Source organism: Oncorhynchus gorbuscha, linkage group LG16 (genome assembly GCF_021184085.1).
Source record: "Oncorhynchus gorbuscha isolate QuinsamMale2020 ecotype Even-year linkage group LG16, OgorEven_v1.0, whole genome shotgun sequence".
Classification (NCBI taxonomy): Eukaryota; Metazoa; Chordata; class Actinopteri; order Salmoniformes; family Salmonidae; genus Oncorhynchus; species Oncorhynchus gorbuscha.
In genome coordinates this window covers 97,027,722-97,045,188 of record NC_060188.1, presented here as the reverse complement: position 1 = coordinate 97,045,188, position 17,467 = coordinate 97,027,722, and the positions used below count along the sequence as shown (strand labels likewise).

The following is a 17,467-nucleotide window of genomic DNA, read 5'->3' as shown; positions in this document are numbered from 1 at the left end:
TGATGTATCATCAATCAATTATCTAAGAGAGTCTCAGAAATGGCTAATATATGAATGTTATCTTTTGCTTTTACACCTGCATTGTTTGCTGTTTGGGGTTTTAGGCTGGGTTTCTGTACAGCACTTTGAGATATCAGCTGATGTACGAAGGGCTATGTAAATAAATTTGATTTGATTTGATTTATCTGATGTTAGCAAGTTATTGATTTCATGAACCTTATTTCTAAGGCTAGATATAGTTAAAGTTGGAAGTTAACATACACCTTAGCCAAATACATTTAAATATCAGTTTTACACAATTCCAGACATTTAATACTAGTAACAATTCCCTGTCTTAGGTCAGTTAGGTATCACCACTTTATTTTAAGAATGTGAAGTGTCAGAATAATAGTAGAGAGAATTATTTATTTTAGTTTTTATTTCTTTCATCACATTTCCAGTGGGTCAGAAGTTTAACTACACTCAATTAGTATTTGGTAGCATTGCTTTAAATTGTTTAACTTGGGTCAAACGTTTCGGGTAGCCTTCCACAAGCTTCCCACAATAAGTTGGGTGATTTCTGGCCCCTTCCTCCTGACAGAGCTGGTGTAACTGAGTCAGGTTTGTAGGCCTCCTTGCTCGCACTCGCTTTTTCGGTTCTGCCCACAAATGTTCTATGGGATTGAGGTCAGGGCTTTGTGATGGCCACCTCAATACCTTGACTTTGATGTCCTTAAGCCATTTTGCCACAACTTTGGAAGTATGCTTGGGGTCATTGTCCATTTAGAAGACTTTTTGCAACAAGGCTTTAACTTCCTGACTGATGTCTTGAGATGTTGCTTAAATAAAAAAAACTTGCTTGTTCGTAGGTGACCAAATACTTATTTTCCACCATAATTTGCAAATAAATTCATTAAAAATCCTACAATGTGATTTTCTGGATTTTCTTTTCCTCATTTTGTCTGTCATAGTTGAAGTGTACCTATGATGGAAATTACAGGCCTCTCTCATCTTTTTAAGTGGGAGAACTTGCACAATTGGTGGCTGACTAAATACTTTTTTGCCCCACTGTATTAAAATGGGCTATTTTCAGCCCTTTCCTGCATAGGGGCGGCAGGGTAGCCTAGTGGTTAGAGTGTAGAGGAGGCAGGTAGCCTAGTGGTTAGAGTGTAGAGGTGGCAGGGTAGCCTAGTGGTTAGAGTGTAGGGGCGGAAGGTAGCCTAGTGGTTAGAGTGGAGGGGTGGCAGGGTAGCCTAGTGGTTAGAGTGTAGGGGCGGCAGGGTAGCCTAGAGGTTAGAGTGTAGGGGCGGCAGGTAGCCTAGTGGTTAGAGTGGAGGGGCGGCAGGGTAGCCTAGTGGTTAGAGTGGAGGGGCGGCAGGGTAGCCTAGTGGTTAGAGTGTAGGGGCGGCAGGGTAGCCTAGTGGTTAGAGTGTAGGTGCGGCAGGTAGCCTAGTGGTTAGAGTGGAGGCGCGGCAGGGTAGCCTAGTCGTTAGAGTGTAGGGGCGGCAGGTAGCCTAGTGGTTAGAGTGGAGGGGCGGCAGGGTAGCCAAGTGGTTAGAGTGTAGGGGCGGCAGGTAGCCTAGTGGTTAGAGTGTAGGGGCGGCAGGGTAGCCTAGTGGTTAGAGTGCAGGGGTGGCAGGTAGCCTAGTGGTTAGAGTGGAGGGGCGGCAGGTAGCCTAGTGGTTAGAGTGGAGGGGCGGCAGGGTAGCCTAGTGGTTAGAGTGGAGGGGCGGCAGGGTAGTCTAGTGGTTAGAGTGGAGGGGCGGCAGGGTAGCCTAGTGGTTAGAGTGGAGGGGCGGCAGGGTAGTCTAGTGGTTAGAGTGGAGGGGCGGCAGGGTAGTCTAGTGGTTAGAGTGGAGGGGCGGCAAGGTAGCCTAGTGGTTAGAGTGGAGGGGCGGCAGGTAGCCTAGTGGTTAGAGTGGAGGGGCGGCAGGGTAGCCTAATGGTTAGAGTGGAGGGGCGGCAGGGTAGTCTAGTGGTTAGAGTGGAGGGGCGGCAGGGTAGTCTAGTGGTTAGAGTGTAGGGGCGGCAGGGTAGCCTAGTGGTTAGAGTGTAGGGGCGGCAGGGTAGCCTAGTGGTTAGTGCGTTGGACTAGTAACCGAAAGGTTGCAAGTTTGAATCCCTGAGCTGACAAGATACAAATCTGTCGTTCTGCCCCTGAACAGGCAGTTAACCCACTGTTCCTAGGCCATCATTGAAAATACGAATTTGTTCTTAACTGACTCGCCTAGTAAAATAAAGGTACAAAAATAGCTTTTCAGAGAGACATAATATTGAAATGAGCAGACAAAGCAAGATAGAGTAAATATACATTCAGCAGTCCATTAATCATTTGGTTTTTGCTGCGGGGTTGAAGCTACAAACCCATAGTCTTGGCTCTCTCATCTCTTCCAGTCTTCTGGGAGGGAGGGTGGACAATGAGCCTGTCGTAGTGGATGTTAGCAAGGTCCCCACGCGCTCTGGCAGCTTCCGGGATCAGCTACTTCCTCTTCTGGCCACAGCTTCAGGATAGTCCTCGTTGAGGAAGATATACGTTCCTCTCAAGGTCTTGGCTCTTTCCAGAACAGCTACCTTGTCCTTGAACCTCAGGAACTTGACCACTTGACCACCTGGGCCTGTCACCTGGGCCTGTCACCTGGGCTTGTCACCGGTGGTGGGTTTTCCAGTCCTGTGGGCGCGCTCCACCTCAATCTACTTGTGGTCCCTCTCCAGTTTCTCAGAGATCATTTCCCTCACTTTGTTCTAATCTCCGTCCAGGTGTAATGTTGAGATTCTGCAATTCTGTTGTTCTGCTTTGATTGTCCCTCATTGTTATCATGGATTCACACACAGAGCAATGATTTACAGATTGCTGTCACCTTGCTGTTCTCCTGTTTCAACTCATCGAGCAGACCCTGGGAGGACTGCAAACTGTTCTTCAGGACCTGGACCTCTCTTGTCAGGTCGTCCATTCTTTTATTAGTTGAATCCTCCAGTATTTGGACAAAACACTTGAAGCTAATTTTCTTGTTGTTGTCACAACTGCTTGTAGAACTATTTTTGTTTGTTTAAAAGATCCTTTATCTGTGATAGAGAGACACCACTGTCTTCAACGGTAATCCCACCGGCTTTGGTCTTTGTTATATTAGCTAGCACCGTTTACACTGTTACTCCTCGTAGTTCCAGACAGGGCAGGTCACTGATTAAAAACAACAAACAGCAGGGATCTAGTGGACAATCCGTGGTCTCAGCCACAATGGCTAACCACGTCGCTGGCTGCATTCAAGCCCTCAAGAACCCCAGCTAGCGTATAGCTAACAGCTAGGCTCAGACACGGACTTGGTCGGAAGGATCACTGAACAGAGAGTAGCAGTCCTAGCAACTGATGCCAACTGCGTCGTGGGATCCAAACTAAAAAGTTAGCTAGCCACTAAGAAACTTTCCAATATACATTTCCAAAAGAACAAACCGAGCTCTCCCTGTTTCCATGTTCAACAGGAAGTGACAGAGATTGGATAAAAACAAGAGAGTGGAGCTGTGAAAGTGTAACAAACTGGTTCATCATAAGAGGAGATGTTATATATTGGGATTGTTCCATTTGTACTTACAGACTTGCCGTAGTTGTGCCCCAGAGCATCATGGGTGTTGGATGATATATATTAGCATGTTCCAGAAAATATAATGGATAACGATTTAAAAATATTTAAAAAATAAGATTAACTGTACACACCACTGGGATCGAATGATCTCTCTCTGCCTGTCTCTCTCCTTTCTCTATCTTTCTCTCTCTTTCTCTCTGCCTCTCTGCCTCTACCTCTCTGCCTCTCTCTCTTTCTCTCTCTGCCTGTCTCTCTGCCCTTTTCTCTCCTTCTCTCTCTTTCTCTCTTTTTCTCTTTCTCTCTCTTTCTCTCTGCCTCTCTGCCTGTCTCTCTGCCTTTCTCTCTGCCTTTCTCTCCCTCTGTCTCTCTGTCCCTCTCTCCCTATCTCTCTGCTGGTCTCTGCCTTTCTCTCTCTGTCACTTTGTCTGTCTCTCTGCCCTTCATTTTCTCTGCCCATCTCTGTCTCTCTCTCTCTGCTTTTCTCTCTGCCTGTCTCTCTGCCCGTCTCTCTCTCTGCTTTTCTCTCTGCCTGTCTCTCTGCCCTTCTCTCTCTCTGTTTTTCTGCCTGTCTCTCTGCCCTTCTCTCTCTCTGCTTTTCTCTCTGCCCTTCTCTCACTTTGCCCTTCTCTTTCTCTGTCTCTCCCACTCTCCATTTCAAGTTGCTTTATTGGTATACCGTGTAACGTATTGATACATATTGCCAAAGCACAATGTTACAATTGAAAATAGAGTAATTAACAGTTCTTTCTCTCTCATACCAAACATCAGATAAGACAGTTATCATCAGAACATTGGTATCTATGCTCTACAAGCACACTTCTCTGACCAGGCTGAGACCCAGGCAGAGACCCAGGCTGAGACCCAGGCTGAGACCCAGGCAGAGACCCAGGCAGAGACCCAGGCTGAGACCCAGGCTGAGACCCAGGCTGAGACCCAGGCTGAGACCCAGGCTGAGACCCAGGCTGAGACCCAGGCTGAGACCCAGGCTGAGACCAGGCTGAGACCCAGGCTGAGACCCAGGCAGAGACCCAGGCAGAGACCCAGGCAGAGACCCAGGCAGAGACCCAGGCTGAGACCAGGCTGAGACCCAGGCTGAGACCAGGCTGAGACCCAGGCTGAGAACCAGGCCACCTGCTACGTTATAGCAACACAAGAAAACACTTCCTGCTCATTAGCCATTAATAACTATTTACTGTGTATCAATACACATCGAATAACAGTTACAACAGTGGTGTGTGGTTGTCTGCGACCCAAATGGCACCCTATACCCTACTTTTGAGTAGAATCATAGGGCCCTGGTCTAAAGTAGTGCACTGTATAGGGAATAGGGTTCCATAGGGCTCTGGTCTAAAGTAGTGCACTGTATAGGGAATAGGGTTCCATAGGACTGTGGTCCAAAGTAGTGCACTACATAGGGAATAGGGTGCCATTTTGGACTTGAAAGTTGTTTTTGAAGGGGATGAGAGTAGAGCCCTGAGGGCAACAAGGGTTTTTATGTTGCTCAATCCCTGTTGATTGGGCTGATAAATAAAAAATAAATCCTGTAATTAGGAAGGGTTCTGTAATTAGTTACTACCCTGAAGGATTCTGTAATTAGTTACCCTGACGGGTTCTGCAATTAGTTACCCTGAAGGGTTCTGTAATTAGTTAACTTGACGGATTCTGGGAGCCATGCCACACGCTGGGGATAGATAGATAGATAAAATAGATAGATGACCCCCCCACACACAGAAGCTAAATCAGGTTTATCCAAGTCAGGTTGATCAAAGTCAGGCTTATATGAGTCAGGTTCATCTGAGTCAGGTTTGATCTCAGGGTTGAAGTCCCCAGACATTTACAAGGAATCACCGTTACCATCAGGTCAATTGGGACTCATATTTTAATATGCTGCTGAAGTGGCACAACGTCCTTGTTTTGACATCTGGAGATACATTCATGAAGGGATGAAGAGCTCTTATTTAGTGTGTGTAGATTTGCCTGTTTTCTGTCTGTCAATTACAGGAAGTTGTCTTCACTATAGCCCCGGCCCCCTGGGGAAATGACCTCACTAAGCATCTTATTCGGCCTCTCTGGAAAGACCCTCAGCTCATCTCCAGACAACAACTGTGTCCCAATTGGAACCCAATTCCGTGTGTTATTTAACAAGGCAATTCAGTGTATCGTCCACTACGTTGCGTCAAGATGGTGCCGACAGACATGGCAGCTCTGCATCTAACTCCTAAGAAACTTCGTAGTATTTCTTTATTTTGTGTGTTATTTATTGTATTAGTTGCCCAGAACGTTTTTTTGTGTTATTGCCTACAGCTGGAAAAACTTTGGGATATCAGAGTGGCGGTAACTCACCCGGATTACGACCAGGAATACGACTTTCCCAAATTGTATCCTTTGTTCGTACCCCCCAGGGCAATAGAACTTATCCCAGAGGCTGCTCCAAGACACTGCTGGCGGAGAAGAGGTATTCGAAGTGGACTTCTAGTTCGGCTCAGGAGGCATGCACACCATCCACCACTTCCATCCACCACTTCCGAGTATATTACTCGCTAATGTTCAGTCTATGGACAATAAAGTAGACAAGCTCAGGGTGAGGGTTTCCTTCCAGAGAGACATCAGGAACTGTAACATACTCACGGAATCATGGCACTCTCTGAATATATTAACCCTGTCCATATAGCCAGCTGGATATTCAGTTCATTGTGCGGACAGAAATAAATATCTCTCCCGGAAGAAGTGTATGTTGTGTGGTGTATGTTTTCATGATTAACTACTCATGGTGTGATTGTGATAACATACAGAACCTCAAGTCCTATTGTTCACCCAACTTAGAATACCTCACAATCAAATGCAGACCATATTACCTCCCAAGATAATTATCTTCGGTTATAGTCATAGCCGTGTATATTCCCCCTCAAGTCTGATACCACGACGGCCCTCAAGGAACTACACTGGGATTTGTGCAATCTGGAAACTATATATGATGAGGTCGCATTTATTGTAGCTGGGGATTTTAACAAAGCAAATTTGAGGAAAACTGTCCCGAAGCTCTACCAACACATTGACTTAAGCACTCAATCTGGAAATTCAATAGCCCACTTCTACTCTCCTTTTCAAGATTCCTACAAGGCCCTCCCCCGCCTTCATCGGGAAATCAGATCACGACTCCATTTTGCTCTTTCCTTCCTATAGGCAGAAATTCAAACAGGAAGTACACCCGTGCTAAGGTCTAGTCAACGCTGGTCTGACCAATCAGAATCCACACTTCAAGTTTGTTTTGATCACGCGGACTGGGATATGTTCCGGGTTGACTCTGAGAATAACATTGACGTATACATGGACACGGTGACTGAGTTCATCAGGAAGTGGATAAGGGATGTTGTTCACACTGTGACTATTAAAACTGAAAGCGTGAACCACCGCATTTAACTAAGGCAAAGTGACTGGGAATATGGTCGAATACAAACAGTGTAGACAGACACAAGACGTATGTGGCAGGGTCTACAGACAATTACAAAGTTGATTACAAAGTGAAATCCAGTCACGTTGCAAACACAGACATCTTGCTCCAGGACACACTAAACACCTTTTTCGCCCGCTTTGAGGATAACACATCGACGCTCCCAAGGATGGGATCTCATTTTCCGTGGCCGACGTGAGTAAGACATTAGAGCGTGTTAACCCTCGCAAGGCTGCTAGCCCAGACAGCATTCCTAGCTGCGTCCTCAGAGCATGCGCAGACCAGCGATCTGGAGTATTTACGGACATATTCAATCTCTCCCTATCCCAGTCCGCTGTCCCCACTTGCGTCAAGATGTCCACCATTGTTCCTGTACCCAAGAAAGCGAAGGTAACTGAACTAATTGACTATCACCCCGTAGCCCTATCTTCTGTCATCATGAAGTACTTTGAGATGCTAGTTAAGGATATCACCTCTACCTTACCTGACACTCTAGACCCACTCCAATTTGTTTACCGCCCCAATTGGTCCACAGACAATGCAATCCATCTGGATAAGAGGAATACCTATGTAAATGTTGTTGATTGACTATAGCTCAGCCTTCAACACCATAGTACCCTCCAAGCTCATCATTATTCTCGGGGCCCTGAGTCTGAACCACGACCTGTGCAACTGGGTCCTGGACTTCCTAATGGCCCGCCCCCATGTGGTGAAGGTAGGAAACAACAGCTCCACTTCGCTGATCCTCAACACAGGGGCCCCACAAGGGTGCGTGCTCAGCCCCCTCCAGTACTCCCTGTTAACCAATGACTGCATGGCCACGCATGCCTCCAACTCAATCATCAGGTTTGCAAGCTTCACAACAGTAGTCTACACCTGATTACCAACAACAACAACAATGATGAGCCTACAGGGAGGAGGTGAGGGCCCTGACGGAGTGGTGCCAGGAAAATAACCTCTGCCTCAACGTCACCAAAACTAAGGAGCTGCTCAAGGACTTCAGGAAAGAGCAGAGGGAGCACGCCCCCCTATCCACATCGACGGGACCGCAGTGGAGAAAGTGGAAAGCTTTAAGTTCCTCAGTGCCCACATCACTGACGATCAGAAATGGTCCACCCACAGAGACAATGTGGTGAAGAAGGCGCAACAGTGCCTCTTCAACCTCAGGTGTCTGAAGAGATGTGGCTTTGCCCGTAAGACCCTCAGAAACATTTACAGATGCACAATTGAGAGCATCCTGTCTAGCTGTATCACCGCCTGGTACGTCAACTTCGGCAACTTCACCAACCACAATGGTAGGGCTCTGCAGAAGGTTGTGTGGTCTGCCCAACGTGTCACCGGGGGCACACTGCCTTCCCTCCAGGACACCTACTGCACCTTATTTCACAGGAAGGCCAAAAAGATCATCAAGCACATCAACCACCCGAGCCATGGCCTGTTCACCCTGGTCTCGTCCAGAAGGCGAGGTCAGTACAGATGCATTAATGCCGGGACCGACAGACTGAAAAACAGCTTCAATCTCAAGGCCATCAGCCTGTTCAATAGCCATCACTAGCCGGCTAACACCCAGCTAGTCAACTCTGCACCTTAGAGGCTGCTGCCCTATGTACATAGACATGGAATCACTGGTCACTTTAATAATGGAACACTAGTCACTTTAATAACGTTCACACACTGCTTTACTCATCTCATATGTATGTACTGTATTCTATTCTACTGTATTTACTAACCTAACTAGTCACTGTGATAATGTTTACATAATGTTTTACTCATCTCATATGTATATACTGTATTCTATTCTACTGTATCTTAGTCTATGTATTACTCATCTCATATGTATATACTGTATTCTATTCTACTGTATCTTAGTCTATGTATTACTCATCTCATATGTATATACTGTATTCTATTCTACTGTATCTTAGTCTATGTTTTACTCATCTCATATGTATATACTGTATTCTATTCTCCTGTATTTTAGTGAATGCCACTCCGAACATTGCTCATCCTAATATTTCTATATTTCTTAATTCCATTCTTTTACTTTTAGATTTGTGTATTGTTGTGAATTGTTAGATATTACTGCACTGTTGGAGATAGGAACACAAGCATTTAGTTAGATATTACTGCACTAGTGGAGCTAGGAACACAAGCATTTAGTTAGATATTACTGTACTGTTGGAACAAGAAACACAATCATTTAGTTAGATATTACTCCACTAGTGGAGCTATGAACACAAGCATTACTGCACTGTTGGAGCTAGGAACACAAGCTCTGCACTGTTAGAGCTATGAACACAAGCATTTCACTGCACCTGCAATAACATCTGCTAAATATGTGTATGTGATCAATAATATTTGATTTGATTCGATTTCATAATTGGGGTCAGACACCACCTAACTCAACTAATCTAAGCTCAACTCAGCTACGGGATGAGGGGTTAGTGCTCAGTTCAGCTAGGGGATGAGGGGTTAGTGCTAGGTTCAGCTACGGGATGAGGGGTTAGTGCTCAGTTCAGCTAGGGGATGAGGGGATAGTGCTCAGTTCAGCTAGGGGATGAGGGGTTAGTGCTCAACTCAGCTACGGGATGAGGGGTTAGTGCTCAGTTCAGCTAGGGGATGAGGGGTTAGTGCTCAGTTATGCTAGGAGATGAGGGGTTAGTGCTCAGTTCAGCTAGGGGATGAGGGGTTAGTGCTCAGTTATGCTAGGAGATGAGGGGTTAGTGCTCAGTTCAGCTAGGGGATGAGGGGTTAGTGCTCAGGTCAGCTAGGGGATGAGGGGTTAGTGCTCAGTTCAGCTAGGAGATGAGGGGTTAGTGCTCAGTTCAGCTAGGGGATGAGGGGTTAGTGCTCAGTTCAGCTAGGGGATGAGGGGTTAGTGCTAGGTTCAGCTACGGGATGAGGGGTTAGTGCTCAGTTCAGCTAGGGGATGAGGGGTTAGTGCTCAGTTCAGCTAGGGGATGAGGGGTTAGTGCTCAACTCAGCTACGGGATGAGGGGTTAGTGCTCAGTTCAGCTAGGGGATGAGGGGTTAGTGCTCAGTTATGCTAGGAGATGAGGGGTTAGTGCTCAGTTCAGCTAGGGGATGAGCGATTAGTCATTGATGAGTGTTCTATTCTAGTCACCTATTGACCAACCAGGGGTTGGACCTCAATACCAGAACCGCCTGGCCTTTCTGCCTGTAGGTACCAGCTAGATAATGTCTGCCGGTGCATATCAACTCACAAGGTGCACAAACATAAGCACCGAAGCTTGATAAATAGTGCACGCGCTATTACAAAGGATTAATTGCTTGAAGAAATATTAGTGGAAATATATAAATCAAAAACAAAACAACGGTCATTAGGTTAGATAGATGTCAAGGACATGTTTGGTATAATACTACAATGTCCTAGAAAAAAAAACTTTGGCCTGTTTTCATTTCCCAATAAAAGTGTTACAGTATAATCCATTTAATCAACTTTATTTGTTGATTCGATTAGTAATAGAGTTATAGTTTTATATATTTATATAGTTTTAGTAATTCATAAAGTCCAGTTAAAGCTTATTTTGTAGAAACCATAAAGATAAAAATAATAATATAACCAATCAGGTCAAGGGTCAAATTTTTTGCCGTATTCCAAAACAAAAGCACAAGTGCATGAACAATTGTAAAGGTTGAATTGCATAAAGAAATATTCACGAAATATGTGTCAGACACTGTTTTGGGCCCTTATACCCGTGCCTTTACAAATTAATCAATCTCGTCTTCTTTTTATGCTTCGGTTTCAAAGTCACAACACAGTTTCGGGGCTTTGTGTGAGGATAACAGGGCTGGTGCGTTGGAGCTGAAGATATTTTTGAGTGGAGTTAGGTCAAATTAAATAGGAAACGCAAAACACCAGTCTCAATGTCAACAGTGAAGAGGCGACTCCGGGATGCTGGCCTTCTAGCCAGAGTTCCTCTGTCCAGTGTTTGTGTTCTTTTGCCCATCTTAAACTTTTCTATTTTTTGGCCAGTCTAAGATATTGCTTTTTCTTTGCAACACTGCCTAGAAGTCCAGCATCCCAGAGTCGCCTCTTCACTGTTGATGTTGAGACGGGTGTTTTGTGGGTACTATTTAATGAAGCTGCCAGTTGAGGACTTGTGAGGTATCTGTTTCTCAAAACTAGACACTCTAATGTACTTGTCCTCCCACTCCTCTGGTTAGAGACAGTTTGCGCTGTTCTGTGAAGGGAGTAGTACACAGCGTTGTAACAACGCATGGAATAGCCTTAATTTCTCAGGACAAGAATAGACTGACGAGTTTCAGAAGAAAGTTATTTGTTTCTAGCCATTTTGAGTCTGTAAATCGAACCTACATATGCTGATGCTCCAGATACTCAACTAGTCTAAGGGCCAGTTTTATTGCTTATTTAATCAGAACAAACATTTTCAGCTGTGCTAACATAATTGCGAAAGGGTTTTCTAATGATCAATTAGCCTTTTAAAATGATAAACTTGGATTAGCTAACACAACGTGTCATTGGAACACAGGAGTGATGGTTGCTGATAATGGGTCTCTGTACTCCTATGTAGATATTTCATGAAGAAATCTGCCGTTTCCAGCTACAATAGTCATTTACAACATTAACAATGTCTACACTGTATTTCTGATAAATGTTATGTTATTTTAATGGACAACATTTTTGCTTTTCTTTTAAAAACAAGGACATTTCTAAGTGCCCCCAAACTTTTGAACGGTAGTGTGTGTATATGTAGTTCCAGTTAACAGTTTGGACACCTACTCATTCAAGGGTTTTCTTTATTTGTACTATTTTCTACATTGTAGAATAATAGTGAAGACATCAAAACTATGAAATAACACATATGGATTCATGTAGTAACTGAAAAAGTGTTAAACAAATTAAAATATATGTTATCATTTAGATTCTTCAAAGTAGCCACCCTTTGCCTTGATGACAGCTTTGTACAGTCTTGGCATTCTCTCAACCAGCTTCACCTGGAATGCTTTTCCAACAGTCTTGAAGGAGTTCCCGCATATGCTGAACCCAGTTTGGCTGCTTTACTTTCACTGTGCCGTCCAACTCATCCAAAAACCATCTCAATTTGGTTTAGGTCTGGTGATTGTGGAGGCCAGGTCATCTGATGCAGCACTCATCACTCTCCTTCTTTGTCAAATAGTCCTTACACAGCCTGAAGGTGTGTTGGGTCATTGTCCTGTTGAAAAACAAATAATAGTACCACTACACGCAAACCAGATGGGATGGCGTATCGCTGCAGAATGCTGTAGTAGCCATGCTGGTTAAGTGTGCCTTGAATTCTAAATAATCACCAAAAGTGTCAACAGCAAAACACCCCCACACCATCACACCTCCTCCTCCATGCTTCATGGCGGGAACCACACATGCAGAGATCATCTGTTCTCCCCCTCTGTGTCTCACAAAGACACGGCTGTTGGAACAAATCAAATTTGTACTCATCAGACCAAAGGACAGATTTCCACTGGTCTAATGTCAATTTCTTGTGTTCCTTGGCCCAAGAAAGTGTCTTCTTGTTATTGGTGTCCTTTAGTAATGGTTTCTTTGCAGCAATTCAACCATGAAGGCCTTATTCACGCAGTCTCCTCTGAACAGTTGATGTTGAGATGTGAACTCTGTGAAGCATGTATTTGGGCTGCAATTTCTGTGGCTGGTAACTCTATTGAACTTATCCTCTGCAGCAGAGGTAACTATGGGTCTTTCTTTCCTGTGGCGGTCCTCATGAGAGCCAGTTTCATCATAGCGCTTGATGGTTTTTGCGACTGCACGTGAAGAAACTTTAAAAGTTATTGACATTTTCTGAATTGACTGACCTTCACGTCTTAAAGTAATTATGGACTGTCGTTTCTCTTTGCTTATTTGAGCTGTTCTTGCCATAATATGGACTTTGGTATTTTACCAAATGGGGCTATCTTCTGTTTACCACCCCTACCTTGTCACAACTGATTGGCTCAAACATTAAAACACATTAGATAAATTCCACAAATGATCTGTAACAGTTCTCCTCGGAGGAAGACAAGTCAAGATCGGACCAAAATGCCATGTGACCATGTTCATATTTATTTAATCAACTGAACACTGAATGACAAAACAACAAAGAGAGTGAACGAAACAGTCCTGTAAGGTGCAACAACACAAAACAGAAAACAACAACCCACAAATCAAGTGGGAAAAAACAGGCTGCCTAAATATGGTTCTCAATGAGAGACAACGATTGACAGCTGCATCTGATTGAGAACCATACCAGGCCAAACACATAGAAAACCAAAACTAGAACAACACATCGAATGCCCACCCCAACTCACGCCCCCGACCAAACTAAAATAGGCTTGTTATGTTTCTAAACAAGAAAGGAAAGGAAAGGAACTAAGGTGACATGACATGATCTGTTAACAAGCCTGTTAATGAAATGCATTCCAGGTGACTACCTCATGAAGCTGGTTGAGAATATATATATATATATATATATATATATACAGTACCAGTCAAAAGTTTGGGCACCCCTACTCATTCTAGAGTTTTTCTTTATTTTTACTCTTGTCTACAATGTAGATTAATAGTGAAGAAATCAAAACTATGAAATAGCACATATGGAATCATATAGTAACCAATAAAATGTCAAACAAATTATTAGAAAATCGTACAAATAAAGAAAAATCCTAGAATGAGTAGGCCAAACTTTGACTGGTTCTGTATACTGTACAGTTCAAGTCAGATGTTTACATACACTTAGGTTGGAGTCACTGAAACTCATTTTTCAACCACTCCACAAATGTATTGTTAACCAACTATAGTTTTGGCAAGTCGGTTAGGACTTCTACTTTGTATATACGTATATGACACAAGTAATTTTTCAAATAATTGTTTACAGACAGGTTATTTCACTTATAATTCACTATATCACAATTCCAGTGGGTCAGAAGTTTACAAACACTAAGTTGACTGTGCCTTTAAACAGCTTGGAAAATTCCAGGAAATGATGTCATGGCTTTAGAAGCTTCTGACATCATTTGAGTCAATTGGAGGTGTACCTGTGGATATATTTCAAGGCCTACCTTCAAACTCAGTGCCTCTTTGCTTGACATCATGGGAAAATCAGAAGAAATGAGCCAAGACCTTCAAAAAATATTGTAGACCTCCACAAAGCAACACTGATTGACAATAAATGTCACATGCTGTTGTGCAAATGGAATAGACAACAGGTGGAAATTATAGGCAATTAGCAAGACACCCCCAATAAAGGAGTGGTTCTGCAGGTGGTGACCACAGACCACTTCTCAGTTCCTATGCTTCCTGGCTGATGTTTTGGTCACTTTTGAATGCTGGCGGTGCTTTCACTCTTGTGGTAGCATGAGACGGAGTCTACAACCCACACAAGTGGCTCAGGTAGTGCAGCTCATCCAGGATGGAACATCAATGCGAGCTGTGGCAAGAAGGTTTGCTGTGTCTGTCAGCGTAGTGTCCAGAGCATGGAGGCGCTACCAGGAGACAGGCCAGTACATCAGGAGACATTTACATTTACATTAAAATCATTTAGCAGACGGTCTTATCCAGAGCGACTTACAAATTGGACGTGGAGGAGGCCGTAGGAGGGCAACAACCCAGCAACAACCCAGCAGCAGGGCCGCTACCTCCGCCTTTGTGCAAGGAGGAGCAGGAGGAGCAGGAGGAGCACTGCCAGAGCCCTGCAAAATGGTGGTCCTTCTGTAGCTCAGTTGGTAGAGCATGACGCTTGTAACGCCAATGGATAAGGCATCGCCAGTACTCAAGGTTCTTATGGTCTGTCCAAACGACAAAAGGAACGGTAGTGGGTTCGATCCCCGGGACCACCCATACGTAGAATGTATGCACACATGACTGTAAGTCGCTTTGGATAAAAGCGTCTGCTAAATGGCATATATTATTATATTATATATTATTATTATTATATTAAAATGACCTCCAGCAGGCCACAAATGTGCATGTGTTTGCTTAAACAGTCAGAAACAGACTCCATGAGGGGGGTATGAGGGCACGACGTCCACAGGAGGGGGTTGTGCTTACAGCCCAACACCGTGCAGGACATTTGGCATTTGCCAGAGAACACCAAGATTGGCAAATTCGCCACTGGCGCTCTGTGCTCTTCACAGATGAAAGCTGTTCACACTGAGCACATGTGACAGATGTGACAGAGTCTGGAGACGCCGTGGAGAACATTCTGCTGCCTGCAACATCCTCCAGCATGACCGGTTTGGCGGTGGGTCAGTCATGGTGTGGGGTGGCATTTCTTTGGGGGGCCGCAGAGCCCTCCATGTGCTCGCCAGACCGTCCTTCTTCTTAGAACCCCGCCCCGGCCGGAGAGGAAGAAGGCACTATGGTACCATCTAGGTAGCCTGACTGCCATTAGGTACCGAGATGAGATCCTCAGACCCCTTGTGAGACCATATGCTGGTGCGGTTGGTCCTGGGTTCCTCCTAATGCATGACAATGCTAGACCTCATGCGGCTGGAGTGGGTCAGCAGTTCCTGCAAGCGGAAGGCATTGATGATATGGACTGGCCCGCCCGTTCCCCAGACCTGAATCCAATTGAGCACATCTGGGACATCATGTCTCGCTCCATCCACCAACGCCACGTTGCACCACAGACTGTCCAGGAGTTGGCGGATGCTTTAGTCCAGGTCTGGGAGGAGTTCCCTCAGGAGCATGCCCAGGCGTTATAGGGAGGTCATACAGGCATGTGGAGGCGACACACACTACTGAGCCTCATTTTGACTTGTTTTAAGGTCATTGCATCAAAGTTGGATCAGCCTGTAGTGTGGTTTTCCACTTTAATTTTGAGTGTGACTCCAAATCCAGACCTCCATGGGTTGATAAATTTGATTTCCATTGATCATTTTTGTGTGATTTTGTTGTCAGCACATTCAACTATGTAAAGAAAAAAGTATTTAATAAGAATATTTCATTCATTCACATCTAGGATTATTTTAGGGCTCCCTTTAATGTTTTAAGCAGTGTATAACTGTTTGGCTATAATGACGTATAATGTTATGTTTGGAGGAAAAAGAAGAGTCTTGCAAGCCGAAGAATACCATCCCAGCCATGAAGAACGGGGGTGGCAGCATCATGTTCTGGGGGTCCTTTGCTGCAGTAGGGACTGGTGCTCTTCACAAAATAGATGGCTTCCTGAGGGAGGAAAATGATGTGGATATATTGAAGCAACATCTCAAGACATCAGTCAGGAAGTTAAAGCTTGGTCGCAAATGGTCTTCCAAATGAACAATAACTCCAAGCATACTTCCAAAGATGTGGCAAAATGGCTTAAGGACAACAAAGTCAAGGTTTTGGAGTGGCCATCACAAAGCCCTGACCTCGATCCTATAGAAAATGTGTGGGTAGAACTGAAAAAGCGTGTGGGTGCATGGAGGCCTACAAACCTGACTCCGTTACACCAGCTCTGTCAGGATGAATGGGCCAAAATTCACCCAACTTATTGTGGGAAGCTTGTGGAAGGCTACCCAAAACGTTTGACCCAAGTTAAGCTACCAATTCCTAATTGAATGTATGTAAACTTCTGACCCACTGGGAATGTGATGAATGAAATAAAAGCTGAAATAAATAATTCTGTCTCCGATTACTCTGACATTTCACATTCTTAAAATAAAGTGGTGATCCTAACTGACCTAAGACAGGGAATTTTTATTTTGATTAATTGTCTGGAATTGTGAAAAACTGAGTTGAAATGTATTTGGCTAAGGTGTATGTAAACTTCTGACTTATACTATATATACAGTTTGAGTCCAAGCCCTGGTGCCACAGCTTCAGTGATGGCCTAGTCACTGGGCAAAAACTGGTTGAATCAATGTTATTTCATCAGCAAGAATTCAGTGTGATGACGTTGAATCAACGTGGAAAACTGACTGGATTTGCAAAAAGTAATCAACGTAAGGGAGGGAATTCAGTTATTCTTTTCACCCAACTTTTAACCTAAAGCCAATGGCATGGTGAAATGTTTGGTTGATTTCACGTTGAATTGACAACTCATCCAAATTTAAATCAAAACTGGATGTTGATCTGATCTGTACCCAGTGGGTGCTGAGATTAGTGATAACCTAATAGGATGACAGACACACTGGTTCTAGTCAGCCAGTTATAGTTAGTCTTAAACGCTAGTAAAACCAAATGCTTGCTTTTCAACCGATCGCTGCCTGCACCCGCATGCCCGACTAGCATCACCACCCTGGATGGTTCCGACCTTGAATATGTGGACATCTATAAGTACCTAGGTGTCTGGCTAGACTGAAAACTCTCCTTCCAGACTCATATCAAACATCTCCAATCGAAAATCAAATCAAGAGTCGGCTTTCTATTCCGCAACAAAGCCTCCTTCACTCACGCTGCCAAGCTTACCCTAGTAAAACTGACTATCCTACCGATCCTCGACTTCGGCGATGTCATCTACAA

The 17,467-nt window shown here is 44.4% G+C and overlaps 1 protein-coding gene across 1 annotated transcript in view; it reads left to right on the top strand.

The window, feature by feature from the left end:
• Positions 1-17,467, top strand: part of grin3a (glutamate receptor, ionotropic, N-methyl-D-aspartate 3A) — a 105,044-nt gene that overhangs the window by 8,776 nt on the left and 78,801 nt on the right. The window lies entirely within an intron of this gene.